At 45.0% G+C, this 20977-nt stretch overlaps 2 pseudogenes; both read right to left on the bottom strand.

The window, feature by feature from the left end:
- Positions 1-265: 265 nt before the first annotated feature.
- LOC121397770 lies at positions 266-6784 on the bottom strand (annotated as a pseudogene).
- Positions 6785-19453: 12669 nt separating this feature from the next.
- Positions 19454-20471, bottom strand: LOC121397769 (annotated as a pseudogene).
- Between the last annotated feature and the right edge of the window lie 506 nt (positions 20472-20977).

The following is a 20977-nucleotide window of genomic DNA, read 5'->3' as shown; positions in this document are numbered from 1 at the left end:
CTGTGTACTGTACATTGGACTCCTGTATTTATATATCTTTGCTCATTACTGTCTTTATTACTTCCATACTTCATTCAAAGCATTTGTAATAAAGAGCCAGACCTTTCTGACTCTCTATAAACCTTACATAACTCTGAGGGCTCAAACGACAACCATGAAGCTCTTATATCCTGCTCAGCGACAGAAAGGATGGCAAAGGGTTTTCTTGACTTTAGAATCCAGGCAGTTACAACATGGCAATAATGAGAAGCACCAGCAATCACAGGTTAATATTTAATAGTTGACCACGGTACAAAAATATATATATGCAATATAGATAATTCATAATGAGGACAATCCTGCCTCTGACCAATCTCGAGTTGAATAAGCCGTCCTTTCTCTCCATTCCTGATGCCCGCCGTTAGATGCCGTTGTCTTGCTTGGCAAAACACTTGGGGGATATGCCATTGTTTCCATAGCAGTGTCCTTCCAGCCACTCTTGATTCACTGACAAACAGATAACAGGAATAATCTTTCAGCTCGGCCCGACTTTAGCTTTGGTTTAGGAAGGCCCCATAATAAGTATGAAAACAGCTAGGGTCTGAGTTTGGGGGGCACATACATATTTGAATATGTACAGTATATGAGGCTGTGTACTGAGGGCTACCCTGAATAAGCCCTGCAGGTAGAACATTTTGTGGATGTCTCTGTGCTCCAAACAAACAAAGGGCAGATAAATCAGACCCCAAGTGCTTCTTATATGAGTACTAAGGGGTGTGATTTTGCATAGTGCCAGGGTCGGACTGGTGTGTACAGTTTATACCTTCTGATAGAATACTGATGACATCTCCCTGTTGGAACGTCAGGTCCGCCGGTCCCTCCGCCCGATAATCATACTGCGCTCTCATGCGATATAGAATGGTCCTCCCCATGCAAAGATTTGGGTCCTGCAACGGATAAATGGTTTGCATTGAAAACGTTGTTAGTGATAAAGTAGCTTTTTTGCAACAGAGCAAACATGGAATATTATTGGGGCAATGGTTACGCACTTTGCATCATAAAGTCAGCTGTCTTTGGAAAGTTTCAGCATCTCTTGCCAGGCCATATTGTCCTTCACCAGGGCGAGTCCTTTGCTCTCTGGATCCCTGTAGCTAAATATTAAAAAAGTCCAGTTTTAGGCAAATACAGAGAAAGGATTTTAAATGGTTTTATGGCAGGAAAATATACTGTAGAATGAGTGATAGAAGGAAGGAACCCACTGAACATTATGAAGGAATTACTGCACACAAGTGATTGGCCATTTGTTCCCCATGTTTCTTGAGCTTGTCCCTCAGCACCTCCTGAAGCTCCGGGTAGGTCATGGCCCTGCTTAGGTTCATATTTAAAGTGAACTTGCTTGTCTTCTTCCACTGGGGGCATCATTTTTGGGCCAATATTTAGCTCTGCCTGGGTTGAAACAATGAAGAACATATACAAAATAGAGAGAGAAGGCGCACTCCCTTAGATCAAAATGCGGGGTGCTAATCCATGGGGGACTCCCCATGAGGATCTCCAGATAAGATTCCAAACATTTAAAAGTAATGGATCGCACACCCAATTTAGAAAAATAAGTACATTTATTACAAGAAAAAAAGGGACAAAAATCGAAAAATTATACAAAAAATTATTAAATATAAGAAGGTGAGCCCAACACGTTTCGACCTTAAAGGTCTTCCTCAGGGGCTCAAATAAACAAAAAAAATCAAAAAGGCCTTTTTAATTTTTTTGTTTATTTGTGTCCCTGAGGAAGACCCTTAAGGTCGAAACGCGTTGGGCTCACCTTCTTATATTTAATAATTTTTAGTATAATTTTTTTCTTGTAATAAATTTACTTATTTTTCTAAATTGGGTGTGCGATCCATTACTTTTAAATGTATAAAACAATGAAGAAAACGCTAAATTATTCTGGGGCCCTGGTCTGACAGCTGTGTCTCAATGTCCCATTTATGACAGGTAAGGATTCTTGCCCTGGTTCTGGTTCTGAAAGGCAGGCATGCTACATGAATTATAAGGAGAACTGCCATCCTGCCTGGTGCATTTCCCCTTTAATTAGAAAAAATCCCACTTGTTGCTCACCATTTCCTTGCGAATCGGAGCAGATCTTTGCAAAGGCAAAGCCACCTCCACTATTGGCTCCATTCTCATTGGGACCAATTTTTGCTGGAAGAGAAGGAAATAAAGACCCATGAACGTTAGCCAAATGCACATGCCATTTCCAGCATTGCAGCAAATGAAAGCAAAAATACATCGCTACAATCTGCTTGTACCTTGTAGGGCTCTGGAGTGTCTCCTGTGGGTTGAGGAGGCAAAGACGTTAAATCTGGCACTGGCGGTGGCACAGGATTTCCTGCAGATTGCATAAAGTAGAACTTAAAGGCATTATACTGATTAACCCTTTAAGGAGCTTTAAGTTAGCCATGAGGATCATCTACCTTGCTGGGTCAGTGTGAATTGCTCCACTCCTGGTTTCACATTGGGTCTTCTGGGGGGAGTTTTCATAGGCGGCAGAGGAATCCCATTGTTCATTTTCTTTTCCGAGGGGAAATAATATTAAACTAAATACAAAAAAACTTGCATCCTGGGGGATAATGGAACTCTTCCTGATCATAGTAAACAGAGAATCAAAGCTCTGCACTTGGGTAAATACTGGGGGGGGGGATAGAATTAACTTTTACCCTAAAGAGAATCAAAGCTCTTTACTTGCAAAAGTACTGGGAGACACTGGATTAGTTATTTTTTCTCCTGACCATGGAGAAGAGTGCAGCCCAGAGGCAGGAAGAACAGAGAATCACACCGTAACAATATCATACTGTATACTCTTAGCCAGCTGGATATACCTAAATACAAATCATGTACCAGGGTAGGGTTTTTCTTATTCACTCTTTCCTTGTTTAGTCCACACATGTGGTGTTTTTGCCATTTAAAAACTAGAGAAACCAGTTTGACCAGTAGGTGACGTTACTCTTTAATTATAACAGGAACAGAGAAAGTTTTCTGCGGTCTATGACTCCGATACCACAAAAGGTGATGCAAGGTCAATGCGTAATACTATTTGGAGTAATATAGTTACAAAAAAAAACAATAAAAAGTTGCTCACCTTTATGTCAGCTTTGGGTGGGTTTGTTGGCTCTAGGAAACTGGTAGGAATGAGAATTTTCTTTAGACATAAAACCAATGGAAGTCAATGACCAGCTTGCACAGAAGTTACAACACCAGCCTTTAAAATGGTAACACCTGCTGCGAGATAGAACTGTACTGTTGTACATGTCTAGAGGAAGCAACATGGCAGCAAAAACTCCCGGTGAGCCCAGGTGTCAGTGGGCCCTCCTGCTGCTAAAAATTTGGCCTATTTCATGGCCATTCCCTATTTATATGAGAATAAAGAGGCTAAGAAGATGGAATAATAGATTATAGAATGTAAAAAAATGGAGCCATATCATAGGACTGACCTGGCCATCATGAATGACAGTGGCCTAGTCTCCATCTTTGTTGAGGACAAACAGGACACTGTTGGCTTTCACTGCATTCACTTCATTTGAATTCTCTGGGTAATAATGCACCACAACGCGATGATAACCGGCCTCCCGGCTTCTGATGAGGAAAAGAGAAGAATACAAATAATTATCAGTTGATAAAGAGGATTTCTTCAGGTGCAGTAGACATGTAGAGGTCTTGAAAGCATTGATGGGCATGGAACCATCATACAAAAATGTTGTAGCAAACAGCTAACTTTTTTCATTACTTTTATTGGAGCTCACAGGACACTATAATGAAAACAAAAAATAAATGTTGGACTACTTACTGCATTGTGTCACGGCACGGCTCATAAAATCCCGGTTGCTGGAGGAACAGGAAAGATCACTCTGGTTAATGATAATGTTGAACAATGGTCCTCACTGATAATGTCATTATCATGTAAAGCCGGCCATTGACACAAAGATAAATTTGACGAGAAATAGTTTTGTGCGTGGATCGCCCTGACATTTTCAATCCATGGGACAGGTTAGAAGATTTCTGTCAGCTAAAGATTATTTCTCTGCATATATTGCCTATCTGACCATATCAATGGGCAACTGCCACTACTATTAGTAGTTAGATTGCCAGAACATCGTCTTGTTCTTTTACTACTTCATTTCGTCTGGCAGGTCGGGAGATAGGGCCGTATGATCATTCCTGAGATAAGAGGCTAAAATCTGTGTGTCTATGGCCGGCTTAAGTTCTATACCTAACCTAGCACTTTCAGTTTATGGCTGTCAGGGGATAATGGGACTAGTGGTTCTTAGGAGGGCGACAGATTATAGATCTCAGCTCTGTAAACACCCTGTAAATGAGTAAATCCAGTGTCCAACTTACTTGAGGGCGGAGAGGCTCGAACCCACTGTACTGGTCGTTGGGTACAATGGAGGAAATTACCTATGTAATAAACAGAGACAGTCAGACAGTGTGTCATGTAAGAATCGCACACTCTGTTAAATCAAAAAAAAGAAAATTTATTACATGCTAGTTACACCACATGGCAACAGCATGTCGCCTTACGTGTTATTTGATTATTTTTGTGCCGCTGATGAAGACCTTTTTAGGTCGAAACGCATAGTGCGACATGCTGTTGCCATGTGGTGTAACTAGCATGTAATAAATATTCTTTTTTTTGATTTAACAGAGTGTGCGATCCTTATTTTTTGTTTCATGCATGATTTATGTGGAGACTACAGATGGGCAGCCTCCTGTAGGATTAGCACCTCGCATATATTTGATTTTCTGTATATTTTTGCTTTATAACTAAGGAGAGTGCGCCTTCTGCTTTTGATGTTTTGTCATGTAAGAATCAGCCAATAAGAGCAGGAGAAATCTATCAGCAACTTACAGCATGAGTAATGGTGGCCATACACTATAAGATCCGCTCGTTTGGCAAGGTCGCCAAACGAGCGAATCTTAACCCAATATGCCCACTAACGGTTGGGCAATATCAGGGCCGAACAATCGGATTCCAATACTACGAATAGGCTCCGACAGGTCACAGGATTGCATCAACTAGCCGATGCAGTCCTGGACTTAACTAACTTCACCAGCAGACCTGGACCTGTAGTACCTCTCAGTGAGGCAAAGACCCAGGACAGACCCAGACTGCATGGTGCTAAACCCCTTTATATTGACAAACAGTGCCATCTAGTGGACAATCTCCGTAAACTAATGTGGACCCAGCAAGGGACATAGCTGCCTGAGTTAACTAAAGGACCCTTAGGTGTCCAAATGCTAAAGGGGAACTGCCTGCATAATTTACCCAAATCTCAGGGTCCCTACACAAGAAACCTCTTCAAATACTGAAATGAAGGACTTACCTCCCTAACTTGAAGTGTGTGTGTATCCTCTCTGAAAGTACCCGATAGCTAAGCAGGGGTCTTTGATGACTGATTTATCATATGCCTGCAAGGATAACAGTACAGTAGGTTACACCTATTCTCAGACATACAGAGTGGCTGTTTAGTCATGAAGTCTGATTTGATTCCAAAAGGACCTAAAGCAAGAACCTCTATCTCTCTCTAGAATATAAAGGCTTGGGGACTGAATAATTCCATATTGGGCATCTTTTATTTTGGAAAGCTATGAAGTTGTACAATTCTTTCCCTGGAGTGGTTATATTGGCAGCTACATTAGATTAGTTTCAAGTAAGGTTTGGATGGTAGTTTAGCAAGTTACAACAATAATAAATACAAAGTTAGTGATCTTTGAATACTAATTAGGCATCTGTCCTTGCCAGAGCACCACCCTTACTGTACCTATGGGATGTTTCACTATGGGATCTGCTAAGGTTCTTTATTAGTTGTTATGTATTACACACGAGGAATATATGTTAAAGGGATACACTGTTAATGGGCATCTAATGTAAAGCAATGTAGTTTGCGAAAGCTGTTATATTTAAAAAAAATTGTTGGAGGGCCAGAGAATTCCCTGAGCTAAAGGGCCACAATTTTGGCAAATCTTTTCCAAAGAAAAAGATTAAGGAGCTTTACGGCACTGTCACACCTGTGGATACAGCCTGCTCTCTTTCAACACATAAACTCTGTAGAAATCTGGCAGGGATTTAATCAAAGAAAAACACATTTGATCCTTCCTTGAAATAATAGAATGTATCAGCCAGTGTGACTGTTTTACCCAAACCCTCCTTCCTTCTAACATCAAGGAATACCTTTGTGTCTTCTGGAAAAGTCACCCTTCCCAGGTAGACAATGGGACACTTACCTCCAAAGCTTGCAGCAAATCCCCTCTCAAGAGGTAAATACGCCCCACATTAAACCAAATCTTTGCCGGTGGGTCCTCAATACAAGTGAAGCTCTTAAAAGCCAAGTCATAGTCTTTCTCCTCAGCAGAGATTATCCCTTCATGCCAATGTCTCACCAGGTCCTTGTAATGCATCTCTCACTGAGACCCACAGCAATTTGGGAAGAGGAACAAGATGTATTTCCTCTACATTGATAAAGGAATTAACGCCCTAAATCTGAGTGTCTTGGGTTTTCTTAAGTGGACACACACAGTGTGAACTTCAAACCTGCATCTACCAGGAAGTTCTGAGAAATTGTCTTGCCCTCCCCTCCTTCACTTGCTCCGTGATTAATCAAATTCCAGGGTTGCTTCACTGATATACAACACTGACCTGCCCTGCCCTCCTTCACTTGCTCCGTGATTAATCAAATTCCAGGGCTGCTTCACCGAGATACAACACTGACCTGTCTGTTTGCAGAACGCACGCACATTAATTAACATGTGCTCAATATACAGCAGTGATCCCCAACCAGTAGCTCGTGAGCAACATGTTGCTCTCCAACCCCTTGGATGTTGCTCCTAGTGGCCTCAAAGCAGATGCTTATTTTTGAATTCCAGGCTGGGGGGCAAGTTTTGGTTGTATAAAAACCAGGTGCACTGCCACACAGAGCCTCAATGTAGGTTGACAATTCACATAGAGGCTAAAAATGGCCAATCACAGCCCTTATTTGGCACCCCAAGAACATTTTTCATGCTTGTGTTGCTCTCCAACTCCTTTTACTTCTGAATGTTGCTCATGGGTTCAAAAGGTTGGGGATCCCTGATATACAGAGTGCCCGTACCTGGCCAAGTGCTCTCAATAAAAGTGACACTGTTTGGAATGTTTGGGGTCCATTTTCATTAGGAAGAGATAAAGTTTTCACATCTTCTTGGATGTCTTATGAAAATATTAGTACAGGTATGGGATATGTTATCCGGAAACCCATTATCCAGAAAGTTCTGAATTATGGAAAGTCCCTCTCCCATAGACTCCATTTTATCCAAAGAATCTGAATTTTTAAAACCAATTTGTTTTTTCTATGTGATAATAAAACAATGCCTTGTACTTGATCCCAACTAAGATATAATTAATCCTTATTAAAAACCGAACCAGCCCATTTGGCGTATTTAATGCATTTGTGATTTTCTAGTAGACTTAAAGGAAAACTATGCCTCTCAAACAATGCAGGTCTCTATAAAAATATATTGCATAAAACAGCTCATAGGTAAAACCCTGCTTCATGTAACTAAACCATTTTCATAAAAATATACTTTTTAGTAGTATGTGCCATTGCGTAATCATAAATAGAAATCTGATAGTTTAAAAAAATAAGAGCAGCCCTGTATGATCACCGTGCACACAAACATACCAAATAAACAAACAAACTATACTTGTTAGGTCACATGAGCCAATTAACAGACAGAGTTCTGTCTTTTGCTTCCACATTTATTCCTGTTACAGTTAGAGTTGAAGTATTTCTGGTCAGGTGATCTCTAAAGCAGCACACAGACCATCACAAAATGGTGGTTCAAGGCAAGAGATGTAAAAGGGCAATATTTTATTTTATTTATTTTAAGGGCAAATATTCCAGTTTGGTAAGATTCTTTAATATGCCATTTAATTTGATATAAACTATCTGTTGCTGAAGTATTCATTTTGGGGGTATAGTTTTCCTTTAAATTACAGAAAGATACATTATCCTGAAAAGGACAGGTTTCCAATGCTTAAATAAACATCAGCTGGAAAGAAGGAAAAGGAGTGAATCAAAATAGAAAGTAGATACATTTTGTTGCTCTAGCCCCAAAAGGAATCACATTTCTCTGAATTGGGAGGAGTTTGATGCAGTTTTTTTTTTTTGGTGTAGTATAGTAGTAACTGTAACTAGCACATCCTACAGATTTCCAGCCTCTTTCTGTACTTGCATGGGAAACGAATATTCCTGCTACTCAATTGTACTTCCTTTCTAGCAAATAGCAGTACTTTCTTGTAGGGATTCACCGAATCCAGGATTCGGTTCGGTATTGGCCAGGATTCGGCCATTTTCAGCAGGATTCAGATTCGGCCGAATCCTTATGCTTATCCTTAAAATCATGTGACTTTTTGTCACGAAACAAGGAAGTGAATTTTTTTTTAGCCATGCACGCTTCTATTATACCCTCCCCCTCACTGATTTGCATATGCAAATTAGGGTTCGGATTCGGCCTAATCTTTCACGATGGATTCGGGGGTTCGGCTGAATCCAAAAAACTGGATTCAGTGCATCCCTCCTTTCTTGCTTTATGGCAGGGATTCTAGATATAGTATAACCCCTATTTTATGTTTTTTAGGGGAGCAGAAAAAAATGGTGTAGAATCTGGGACATTGCAAACTCAGAGAAACTTTATTATGCATTATATATAATGTGTATATTCGTGGGATGACAAAAAAACCCTAAAATGTAAGGTTTCATCGGCAGAGCAATAGTCCCAGAATGTACATGGCAGGGTTAGTTACCCTTTATCATCAAATTGACTGACATCAGGAAACACAATTATACATAGGTAGGTGGGTTAATATTTGAAAGCACGGGCCACATATACGTGACACAGGGAGCACACACACACAAAGCAGGATATGGGTTCAGTGCCTTTCCCTGTCAGCATTGATCTGGAACTTCCCTCACACCTGCTGATTCTAACTAGCATGGCGGCTGGGCGCCAAACACAGCTTCTGCGTATTGGCTGTGGTGTGGCTTCAGGAGGAGGTCACGTGCCCCGGCGTTACCCTGGCAACCCTCAAGGGGCTAGGCGCCAAACAGCGTTTCCGTGTTATGGCAGCCGGTCCGTCCTGTCAAACTGTCCTGTCTGCGCTAGTGGTAGGGTAAAGAAGGTTCCGGGCGGAAGAGGTAGGAATGAGGCGTGCGAGGAAAGAAAGCGTGTTACAGAACCGAACTGCTGTTTCCGGGTTGGACAAGTGAGGCTTCCTGAGGGCATGGGAAGGTTATTTGCCTGACACAGTCATACTGTTGCGCTGACACATACAGGCAAGGTGTTACCGTGCCTGAGGTACCGCAGTCCCAAGTGCTCCTGTCACTCCCCCTCAGTCCTTCAGCTGGGAACAAGGCCTGTACCTGTATTTATGCTTGAGGCACTGCAGGGGTTGATGCACCTGTCTGTACTTGTATTTTTTGCAGGGGTTAATTCACCTGTCTGTATCTGTATATATGCCTCTGTATTGGCCAGGATTCGGCCATTTTCAGCAGGATTCAGATTCGGCCGAATCCTTATGCCTGGCCGAACCGAATCCTTAAAATCATGTGACTTTTTGTCACGAAACAAGGAAGTGAAAATTTTTTTAGCCATTCACGCCTCTATTTTTCCCTCCCCCTCACTGATTTGCATTTGCAAATTAGGGTCCGGATTCGGCCTAATCTTTCACAATGGATTCGGGGGTTCGGCTGAATCCAAAAAACTGTATTCGGTGCATCCCTCCTTTCTTGCTTTATGGCAGGGATATACTAGATATAGTATAACCCCTGCAGTGAGGTACTGCAGGGGTTTATTCACCTTTCTGTACCTGTATATATATGCCTCTGTGAGGTACTGCAGGGGTTAATTCACCTTTCTGTACCTGTATATATATGCCTCTGTGAGGTACTGCAGGGGTTAATTCACCTTTCTGTACCTGTATATATGCCTCTGTGAGGTATTGCAAGGGTTCATTCGCCTGTCTGTACCTGTGTTTATGCCTCTGTGAGCAGGTCTGGACTGGGAGTCAAAATAGGCCCTTTCATTCCAAGTTCACAGAGGCCCAAACCAGCCAACTATATGGTAACTTTCTATGGAACCGTACAGCAGCCCCTCTGGCATTTGCCAAAACCCAAAGATTGCCTGTCTGGGCCTGTCTGTGAGGTACTGCAAGGGTTAAGTCACCTGTCTACCTGTATTTATGCCTCTGTGAGGTACTGCAAGGGTTAATTCACCTGTCAACCTGTATTTATGCATCTGTGTGGTGCTGCAGGGGTTAATTTACCTGTCCATGCCTGTATGTGTGCCTCTGTGAGGGATGCAGGGTTTAATTTATCTGCAGGTATGTATGGTCTGCTGGGCAAATACATTGTTAATAGCTCAGCCTATAGTTGTACATAGGGGTCACATGCATATTGAGGGGCAGGAATGCTCAGGCCATATGTTTATTTGTGGCTGCTTGGACAAAGCAGGGGTTAAATTGCTGCATTATGAGATGGGCCGGGTACAGTAGGGGTTACAGTGCCACCCATATAGATTACAGTTAGGGAGGGACAGGGGAGTTGATACTAATGAGCACAAATGAGTTGCGGATGGAGACAGTAGATTGAGAGGGCCCTACCAATAGGAGCTTACAATCTAAAGGCTGATTATCCAGTTAGGATCAATGTCCCTCTCATTTTTTCTTGGCTGTGTGCACACTTTGTAAACCTATGTGCCCTAAACTTGTGTGCGGGCTTCTGCCATGTGATACATTTTTGGTGGCACCCCATGTAGTAAATGAGCTGTGCCCAGCCAGAGTTAAAGGAGAACTAAAGTCTAACTTAAGAAGTAGCTAGAAATGTTATACATTATGTGATGAGCTTCTGTACCAGCCCAAGGCAACCACAGTCCTATAGCAGTAAAGATCTGTGTCTCCAAAGACGCCACGGTAGCTCCTCATCTTCTTTTCTGTTGAATCACTGCACATGCTCTGTACTGTTGTCGCTTACTGAGCTTAGGGGCCGACTCAAAATATACAGTGCACTCACATAGAAAAGAAAAGTCACAATATAAGGCTGATTAGTAATTAATACATATAATTTAACAATTAGCCCAGTAGCATCAGTTTATATTACAGACCAACCTCATTTTGTGCTTGATAATTTGCAACGACCCCTAAGTTTAGCTTCTCAACAGCTGCTCAGAGCCCACTGAGCATGTGAGTGTCACAGACACTTTCCAAGATGGTGAGCCCGAGTGACAAGTTTGAAGTCCTGGATCATTGCTGCTATTGAATAGCTGACACTTTAGGCTGGTGCAATAAGTTCAGTATATAAAATATGGAATTTTTAGCCACATTCTTATTTAGGGTTTAGTTCTATTTTAATATGCTGCCAAAGAGATTTCTTACATATCTGGGGCCACTAAATATTTCTTATCAGTTACCCCTGTCACTGGGGGAGAAGAGCACTGTAAGTGTGGCAGATTATATGGGGCTTCTCTGTCCACTAGAGGGAGCTACTGCCCAATCAAACAAATGAATGCTGCCCATACAGAGGGAGAGGGTACAGCTAATGGGATTTTCCAGTCTTCCTGAGCAGTATATGACTCAATCTGATATTGGGATTGGGAGTCTTCTGTCTGGCCACCTGGGAGCAGCCCAACTTCTATCCAGGTGGAGGTATTGGGTGCAGTGGAAGGGGGGGCTGATTCTGACAGGCATTCTGACATTGCAGTTGCTGTGCTGGCTACATAAACACTATCCTAGCAACAATCAAAATGGCAGCAAAATATGTTCAGACTTCTCAATTGCTGTAGAGCACTGGGATAGGGAAATTCATTCAATCAATGGGGTGCCACAGTCACACAACACTACTCTGGTGGTGGATCCAAAGAGCTAATTTAATTTTCCTAGCTGCCTCGCTTAATTTAATGTTTCTTAAGCAAATCAACATTTCTTTTATAGGTTATTGAGGTCAGCATAGGGATTGGGACTCAACCAAGTATTTTCTGCCAATTTCCCTCCCTCATGAAAGAAAAGAAAGGTGAGGAATTTTCTTATTTACCTTCTTTAACTGAAACACATACTCCTATAGAGGGTCGCTGGATGCTTTCAATATGGCTTAGCTTTCTAATGAGCAGAAGTCATTGAAGGAAACGGCTGTTCCTGAATGTGCCATGAGATGGCACCAGAACGCCACTCCATTAAGCCATTCTCTTTTATCTCATCTATTAGTAAGGCAGGCACAGTGAATTACTGTTTTGTGATGCTTACAGTCTAATTTTGAAACCAGGGGGAGCCTTGTGACCTTAGGGGCAGAAGGTGCCGGCTTGAACCAAACACAGTCCTCTGTGACGTCAAAGGCAGGATCGATTTTACTCATTAAGGTGCATAGCGTGGATGTTCAATCCATAGACATCAAGCTTGCTGGTTTGCAATGGATGCTGAGAGCTGCAATTTATATCTTTACAGGGAACACAACACAAAGTTGTCCCAGCCAACTGCTCATTAGTTTATTGCATATTTGTCTACTTTTCCACCACTGGCGTGCATCTCATCCGGTCGCTTAATGAGAGAGACCAGCTCTGCCTTGTCGGGTCATTGCAAAACCAAACTTTAGCAGGCTTTTCCCTCCAAAAACCGGGGGGGGGAGTTTATTGGAATTCCATATTTTGTGAGTGTGTGTGTGGTTTAGGACTCTCCCGCCAACAGCAAACTCTTTGTCCTGATTTATGGCAATGATGCAGACATCAGTCCTTCCTTGGGGAGTTAAGAGTTCACCAAAACTGCTCCCTGTCTTCCAGTAAGAGATAATCCACTTGTGGTTGCCTCACGAGGAAACTTTGGACAACTTAAAAAAAACCAAAAAAAACCAAAACGATCCGAGTGCCATTATGCGGCCAATTTACATTCTAGCCAGCGGAAGGCATTTCGGTGAGATTAGTCACCCGCAGAAGAGGCGATTTATCGCTGGGCGACTAATCTCCCCAAGTAGCAGCGCGTGCCACCAAAAAGGGACAGGAGGAAGGAGAAGAGGAAGTCTGCCCTTTAAATCCCTTTTAATTAATTGGAAACGTCTGCAGAGCCCCTCAGGCAATTAGCTGTGACATGGGACAGCCTTGCGTGCACACACACAGAGCCTACTTATAAATACACATACCAGTGTTGTTTTTGCACAATTGTCCAGAAAGCACCACTAGTTGAAAGGGGAATTAAAGTTCAACACATATTTGGTCTAGAAATGCAGTACCAGCCCAGTGCCACCGCTGTCCTTCAGCAGAGATCTGTGTCCCCAGTTTCCTCCCATCAAAGTCAGCACTTAAATATTCTCAGGCTTTAGTTCCCCTTTAACTGTGAATTATCATCTTGCAGGCCACATACTTTCCTATTGTGACATTTTCCTTACTTCTTCCCCAATATGAAGTTCAGCCTTCTGGAAGGTAGGCTATCAGCTGCCTATGTGGTAGAGTGGTGCGTACACAAGGACATGCCTAGTGCTGAACTGCTATCCCTCCCTGTGGGTTCTACTTAGCTAGTTTCTGTTTTCCCACCTCACTGTTTAGTCTGTGCATGGGACCCCTGGGGATGTCTTGTTTGAACCATGTGGGATGTTTATAGTCTTTCTCTATTGAGCAGAACAAGTTTATGTCTAGGACTGTCCCCACTTTCAGCACACAGTATGCGAAGGGAAACATACCCTGAGAATCATTATTATTATTGTAACCCTTTGCTTTCTGAGGCTCTCGTGGCCAGAGGCTGACCAAAAGTTCCCTGTGTGCCATTAGCCTTAGAGCATAAGGGTAATAGACGGAACATGATCATTTTGTTACAAGGGTTTTACCACCTTCTTATTTCCTCTTTGGGTACCAAAAGAAATGGGAGGGGATAGCCTGTTTTTCCTCTTGTTCATATTGGGCTGAAAAATTTTGGAGTCCGCTTTCAGCATCAATTGAGCCCAAGTCATCAAGTCTGCACCAGATCAGCATATCATTCAGAGTATGGGCAGCTTTATTAAATGTACTGCTTTGTCTCTTTGCCTTTCCCTATGATTTTGTGTTTCCTTGTGCTTTAAACAAAGGAGATTGAATCCAAACCAGTATGGTTGCCCTGCTGATAGAGATGTCTTATTATTTCATATGATCGAGACCCATTGCTCTAACATATACACCCCCTCCCCCGGGTGCTGTTAGTAAAATATTTGCTGTAATAAAACTTCCCAGTCCAGCAAGAGGAATTGGCAGTCTTTCCTTTGGCCAAATGTTTCTCGTCTGCCATCAGTTTTTATCTTGGTGACATTGGCATCTGCTCATAAATCCCCAGCCTTGCAGAACTGCAAGATGGCCTAGCTGGGAGCCCAGCGGTTGCTATCTTTGGGCCCATATTGTTTTTATTATGTGTAGATTAAGTGATGGAGGGTTAGGTCACGCCTGCACCTCCATATGTGACTGCTGCACCCTCCCATAGCTTTCAGCACGTTTTATGGTCGGGGTGTCCTTTCTCCTTTTGCACCCATAAAAGCTTGGCTTTCATTCTCATCATAAAATCACTTTATGGCTCTGATCTATGCAGGGAAATGAGCAAAGATCCCACAGGGAGCAGGTTAACTTTCCCTTTGTTCCAGGTCATTGGTAGGTGAGTCTTGTGAGCACAATACTCCGCATTCTCCAGTCTCACTTCATATTTACAGGTTTGTCTACTCTAGGGAATAGGAAGTGAGGCGCGCACTGCATTTTGTTTCCCCTTGCACCAAACCACTGCCTGGTGTTCGGGGTCAGTGACCCTTATAACATTGCCAATTCCCCTGTTAGTCCTGCCTGAATCCTAATCAGATCTCTAGGGTCCCTGGTGATGACAACATGCTGTTTCCTGGAAGAGCAATTTACAGCTGTGGCTTTGGGTTCTATTTGCTGTTGCAGGGAATACGGGAATGTCACCCACGGATTTCCTGAGTGGATGTCGGGAGTCAATAGTGCAGTACATGGGAACCCTGCTCTGTGCCTCTCATCTCTGCATCTTTCTTCGTTTATTTAAACTCGGAACAGACTTTGTCTTCCGAGCTGTGAGCCGGGTGTGACGGGGTTAAAAAAGCCAGACACACAAATTCATTGTTTTTATCCAAATTCGCTGAACTCTGTGTATTTTACTGCTGCTCCTTATAAATTCACATTCTGCTCATGAGCCCCAGGCCATTAAAGGGAAAGTCTGAAGGTTTTTATGGGCTTTACAATCATAAACCTTATAATAAAAGGGTAAATCTTCTCTTCCCCTGACAGGAACTGCCATATTGTTTCATACCGGATTCTCGGTCTGCGGAAAAACACAGACTGAGAATTCCACCAACTATGCGTGGCACTCAGTATTAGCATTATAAGTGGAGAAAGGGGCCCCTTAGCATATGGGGTGGGGAGGTATTAAGGGGTCACATATTGGTGGGGATCTAATCCAAATACCTGTGTATGAGTTCCAGCTGTTGGCCAATGTGAGCTGTGATTGTTTACCCTTTGCAGTTTCAGTTGTTCCACCGCTGCTGGTAATGACATTTAAATAGAATCCCTGACCCCGATGTGCTTTGTGACCCACTGGATTTGTTCGTCTGCGCTTTCCCAATTAACCATTGGGGAGACAGGCTGCTGCTATTAATCTGCAGACTTTTCATCGCTTCAACACAATCGCCCTCTTGTCTTGTGTTTCATCTATGGGCCCTGTGTGATCTCATGAAACAACCATCACAAAATGAGACTTCTGAAGCCCGAGCATAGCTAATCACTACAGAATTTAGCCCAGTGCATCCTGAGTAGCAGCCGTCATTAGCACCCACATCCCCTTTCCTTTCCCCGAAATCATTTCTACAAGATGATTTAGTTGTTCATGAGTCACAACTTCAATAGAGTTAATGAGCTCTGGCTGTGTGGCTGGACTGATAGAGATCAGAGCCTTTACTTACAGTACCACTGGCTGCTCACTCTCTGTGATTGGCCTGTTCCTCCAGACAAACTTAAGGTGGCCATAGACTCAAAGATCCGCTCGTTTGGCGATGTCGCCAAACGAGCGGATCTTTCCCCAATATGCCACTTAACAGCATGGCTATATCGGGGGTAATTCGAACGTTCGGCCGTATGGCCGAATGATCGAATTACAATGCGCCAAGGGGCTCCGATGGGTCGGTCGGTTAAAAATCCAACCTTCCCGATCGATATCGTGGCCAGATATCGATCGGGAAGACCCGTCGGAAGCCTCCATACACGGGCAGATAAGCTGTCAAATTGGTCCAAACGACCGATATCGGCAGCTTTATCTGCCCGTGTATGGCCACCTTTAGGGGGCTGTTCCTGCTAAATTGTGCTTAGTTCAAGGCAATACTTATGCTGCCATAGTTTTATGGGATCTCTATGTAAAGACTATGAGCAAAGTTAGGGGCTGTTTCTGCTTAATTTTGCTTAGTACAGGGGAATACCTATGCTGCCATAGTTTTATGGGATCTCTCTGTACAGGCTATGAGCAAACTTAAGGGGCCGTTTCTGCTGAATTGTGATTAGTACAGGGGAATGGCTGTGCTGCCATAGGTTTATGGGAGCTCTATGTAAAGGCTATGAGCAAACTTAGGGGTCGTTCCTGCTGAATTGTGCTTAGTACAGGGGAATACCTATGCTGCCCTGGTTTTATGGTATCTCTCCACATTGTTTGGGTTTATATCCCCTTTAATGTTATCACTAATTTTAATGGTAATTTCCAGTTATTTTTACAAGCATCATAAAATGCAAGTGGTTAATGCATGTCTATAAGCCCTGAAATCAGTTAGGAAGCACAGACCCCATAGCTGATTCTCTATCCCCCGACCTCGGAACCTGAGACCCCCCCCCCCCTCCTCAAAAAACATGAAGATTTCTGCAGAATTGTTTTCAAATTCCTGTCATGGAAATAAAGCCGAGAAGGAGAGATTTTCTGGTTTCAAGTTGGAGCGGCGCTGGGAATCTGGCAAAGCCCATTGCTGGCTCGTTTAAAATAGAAAAAAACCAAAACTCCCCGCAAACTCCCAAAGCCCCTCTCCCTTTTCTCTCTTCTCTGTTTGTTTAAATAATTGAACAATTTGGCAATTGGTTTTTTGTTCTTTTTTGATTTTTTTTTTTCCCGGCTGAAGAATGTTTAAATCTTCCAGCGCTGCTCCTTTGCCTTTCGCCCCTCAGGAGTCGCGTGGAATTCCCATTCATTTTCCGCATATTTTTTTCATCACACTCCGAGAGCCACATTCGGGCCCCAGTTCATGCATCTGATTTTGTGGCAATAACCATCTTATATTCTACTTGCTTCTCACTCTTTTTTACAGCATCTGGAAAACAGCGTGTCCAACATGTGCTGAATATTTGGAGATTAAAGGGAGCCTCTCTGATTTGCAGCTCTTCCTATGCGGCTCTGGAATGCTTTGTGTGCTGATCAGAAAAAAAAGTTTTTTTGGGTTGGTTTCCGCCCTGGGGCCACCTTTTCTACACAATACTGCAATGTTATACCTATTAATCCCTACAGAACAGGTCATGCAACTGCATGTTAATAAGTAATAAGCGCCTAAATTAGTCCCATCGTGCAGTAGGACTCTCCATTGCCAGTGGCTGCTCATTTATCTGACGGCCTTTAGGTTGATTTTACCCCCAAAATATTAATAATGTAAACCATGGTAACATGAAAGAGATGCCGGGTCTTGGCCTTTCAACCCAACACTGATCATTGGACACCCCAGATTTCCAAGGACCTTGAGAGCCTGAAGCCTCATGCTGCTGACTCTTCATTGAGATATTGTTAACCTGTGTTGAGGTGAAGTGCAACTTGGGGGTGACTTCCCAGAAACTAGTTATTTGTGGGGATCAGCCGTTGGAACCCTGGGATAGTGTGTATAGTAATAAGATGGTGTAGCGGAATATCTGTAACTGTAGGATAGTGTGTATAGTAAGGGGAGATGTCTACTGAAGACAACTCTGCTCACAGAAGCTTTATCCTGACTTTTGGGATGGTGGCCGCTGAAAGGGGGCAGGATTGGGTTAAGTGAAACAGAGGATTGCCCTAGGGAGCAGCAAGTTTGCAAGCTGGAGGAAGCTGTTTGGCTTGCGCTTCCAGTGCATATGGTTTTGTTTTACCATGTTCACAATCGCTGTCACTGGATCCCCCATTCTTTTTAACTCACACAAATAAATCCTGCCATTACAAGTTAATGTGAATTCTCTTTGCCATGTTGATCTTTACACATTAACACACTGACGCTGCCTTGCAGTTGGTAGTAATATTTGTAAGCACATACATGCCCAATTGTATCTGTCACAAACACAATTGTACCTGCTAGCTAACACTTGGTACCCCTACATCTACACAAAGTGTTTTTTTATTTGCAGCCCTAACTGCCATCTCTTCTCCAGATTGCACCTCAGTATTAGGGTTTTTTATGGTGAGGAGTTCTGGCTCTTCAAAGTGAAGAGTCGGGATTCGTCAGGGTTGTTCCTGAGGGTGAGGAGTTCGGGTTCTTCAGGGTCTCCTTGGGGTCAGGAGTCAGGGCTCTTCAAGTCAGACTGACATCACTTACATGAATTTTCGGTGAACCCCCCCGCCCAGCATGGAAAACTCTTTGATTCCTGACCCAGGTATTAGGACTGTATTCGCACATGGTAGCAGTACCTTTTGCCCAAAAACATATTATTACTAATTAGGCCTCTCCTTAGGGGACGATGCCTCCACGGGCCTCTCCTTAGGGGACGATGCCTCCACGGGCCTCTCCTTAGGGGACGATGCCTCCACGGGCCTCTCCTTAGGGGACGCTGCCTCCACGGCCCTCTCCTTAAGGGATGCTGCCTCCACGGGCCTCTCCTTAGGGGACGCTGCCTCCACGGGCCTCTCCTTAGGGGACGCTGCCTCCACGGGCCTCTCCTTAGGGGACGCTGCCTCCACGGGCCTCTCCTTAGGGGACGCTGCCTCCACGGGCCTCTCCTTAGGGGACGCTGGCTCCAGGGGCCTCTCCTTAAGGGACGCTGGCTCCAGGGGCCTCTCCTTAAGGGACGCTGGCTCCAGGGGACTCTCCTTAGGGGACGCTGGCTCCAGGGGACTCTCCTTAGGGGACGCTGGCTCCAGGGGCCTCTCCTTAAGGGACGCTGGCTCCAGGGGCCTCTCCTTAGGGGACGCTGGCTCCAGGGGCCTCTCCTTAGGGGATGCTGGCTCCAGGGGCCTCTCCTTAGGGGTCGCTGGCTCCAGGGGCCTCTCCTTAGGGGACGCTGGCTCCACGGGTCTCTCCTTAGGGGACGCTGGCTCCACGGGTCTCTCCTTAGGGGTCGCTGGCTCCACGGGCCTCTCCTTAGGGGACGCTTACTCCTTGGGCCTCTCCTTAGGGGACGCTGGCTCCATGGGCCTCTCCTAGGGGACGCTGGCTCCACGGCCTCTCCTTAGGGGACGCTGGCTCCACGGCCTCTCCTTAGGGGACGCTGGCTCCACGGCCTCTCCTTAGGGGACGCTGGCTCCACGGCCTCTCCTTAGGGGACGCTGGCTCCACGGCCTCTCCTTAGGGGACGCTGGCTCCACGGCCTCTCCTTAGGGGACGCTGGCTCCACGGCCTCTCCTTAGGGGACGCTGGCTCCACGGGCCTCTCCTTAGGGGATCCTGACTCCTCGGGCTTCTCCTTAGGGGATGCTGGCTCCACTGGCCTCTCCTTAGGGGATGCTGGCTCCACTGGCCTCTCCTTAGGGGACGCTGCATCCACGGGCCTCTCCTTGGGGGACGCTGGCTCCACGGGCCTCTCCTTGGGGGACGCTGGCTCCACGGGCCTCTCCTAGGGGACGATGGCTCCACGTCCTCTCTTAGGGGACGCTGGCTCCACGGGCCTCTCCTTAGGGGACGCTGGCTCCATTGGCCTCTCCTTAGGGGATGCTGGCTCCACTGGCCTCTCCTTAGGGGACGCTGCATCCACGGGCCTCTCCTTAGGGGATGCTGCATCCACGGGCCTCTCCTTGGGGGACGCTGCATCCACGGGCCTCTCCTTGGGGGACGCTGCATCCACGGGCCTCTCCTTGGGGGACGCTGGCTCCACGGGCCTCTCCTTGGGGGACGCTGGCTCCACGGGCCTCTCCTAGGGGACTATAGCTCCACGGCTTCTCTTAGGGGACACTGGCTCCACGGGCCTTTCCTTAGGGGACGCTGGCTCCATGGGCCTCTCCTTAGGGGATCCTGGCTCCACAGACTTCTCCTTAGGGGATGCTGGCTCCAGGGGCCTCTCCGTAGGGGACGCTGCATCCATGGGCCACTCCTTGGGGGACGCTGGCTCCACAGACCTCTCCTTGGGGGACGCTGACTCCTTGGGCCTCTCCTTGGGGGACGCTGACTCCTTGGGCCTCTCCTTAGGGGACGCTGGCTCCATGGGCCTCTCCTTAGGGGACGCTGGCTCCATGGGCATCTCCTTAGGGGACGCTGGCTCCATGGGCCTCTCCTAGGGGACGCTGGCTCCATGGGCCACCCGAGAAGACCACGGTCTTTGCTTCTTCAGATGATCCAAGAGTTGAATATAAAGATGCCCTGAAAGAAGACATTACTTTCCCTGCCTCCTATTGGTGTACAGTGTTGCCTCTTATTACTCAGTTCTCATGTTAGAATAACTGTGTGGGCACGTGTGTTTTCAGACCATACAAATTCCTATTCCATTGCTAGATTTCCTCCCTCAATCCTTAAAGCTTCTTCTAATTGGAAGTGTCAAGATGTCAGGGTTTCCTGTTTGTTGAGAGCCGGCCGCAGGAATGGGCTCCTGTTTGTATTTCATTATTATCCCCCCGCATCTAGGCCATACTCTGTATAATTATATAAATACATGATAATGCAGTGCCGTATCCTAATGGGGTTAATAAGGATCTTTTGCCCCACATGGAGTTTAAGCCCTTAATCGTGTTATAGGGCAAAATCTGCTTTATAGCAGCTGGATGTGGATCAATA

Source organism: Xenopus laevis, chromosome 8S (assembly GCF_017654675.1).
Source record: "Xenopus laevis strain J_2021 chromosome 8S, Xenopus_laevis_v10.1, whole genome shotgun sequence".
NCBI lineage: Eukaryota > Metazoa > Chordata > Amphibia > Anura > Pipidae > Xenopus > Xenopus laevis.
This window is presented reverse-complemented; position numbering and strand designations above follow the sequence as displayed.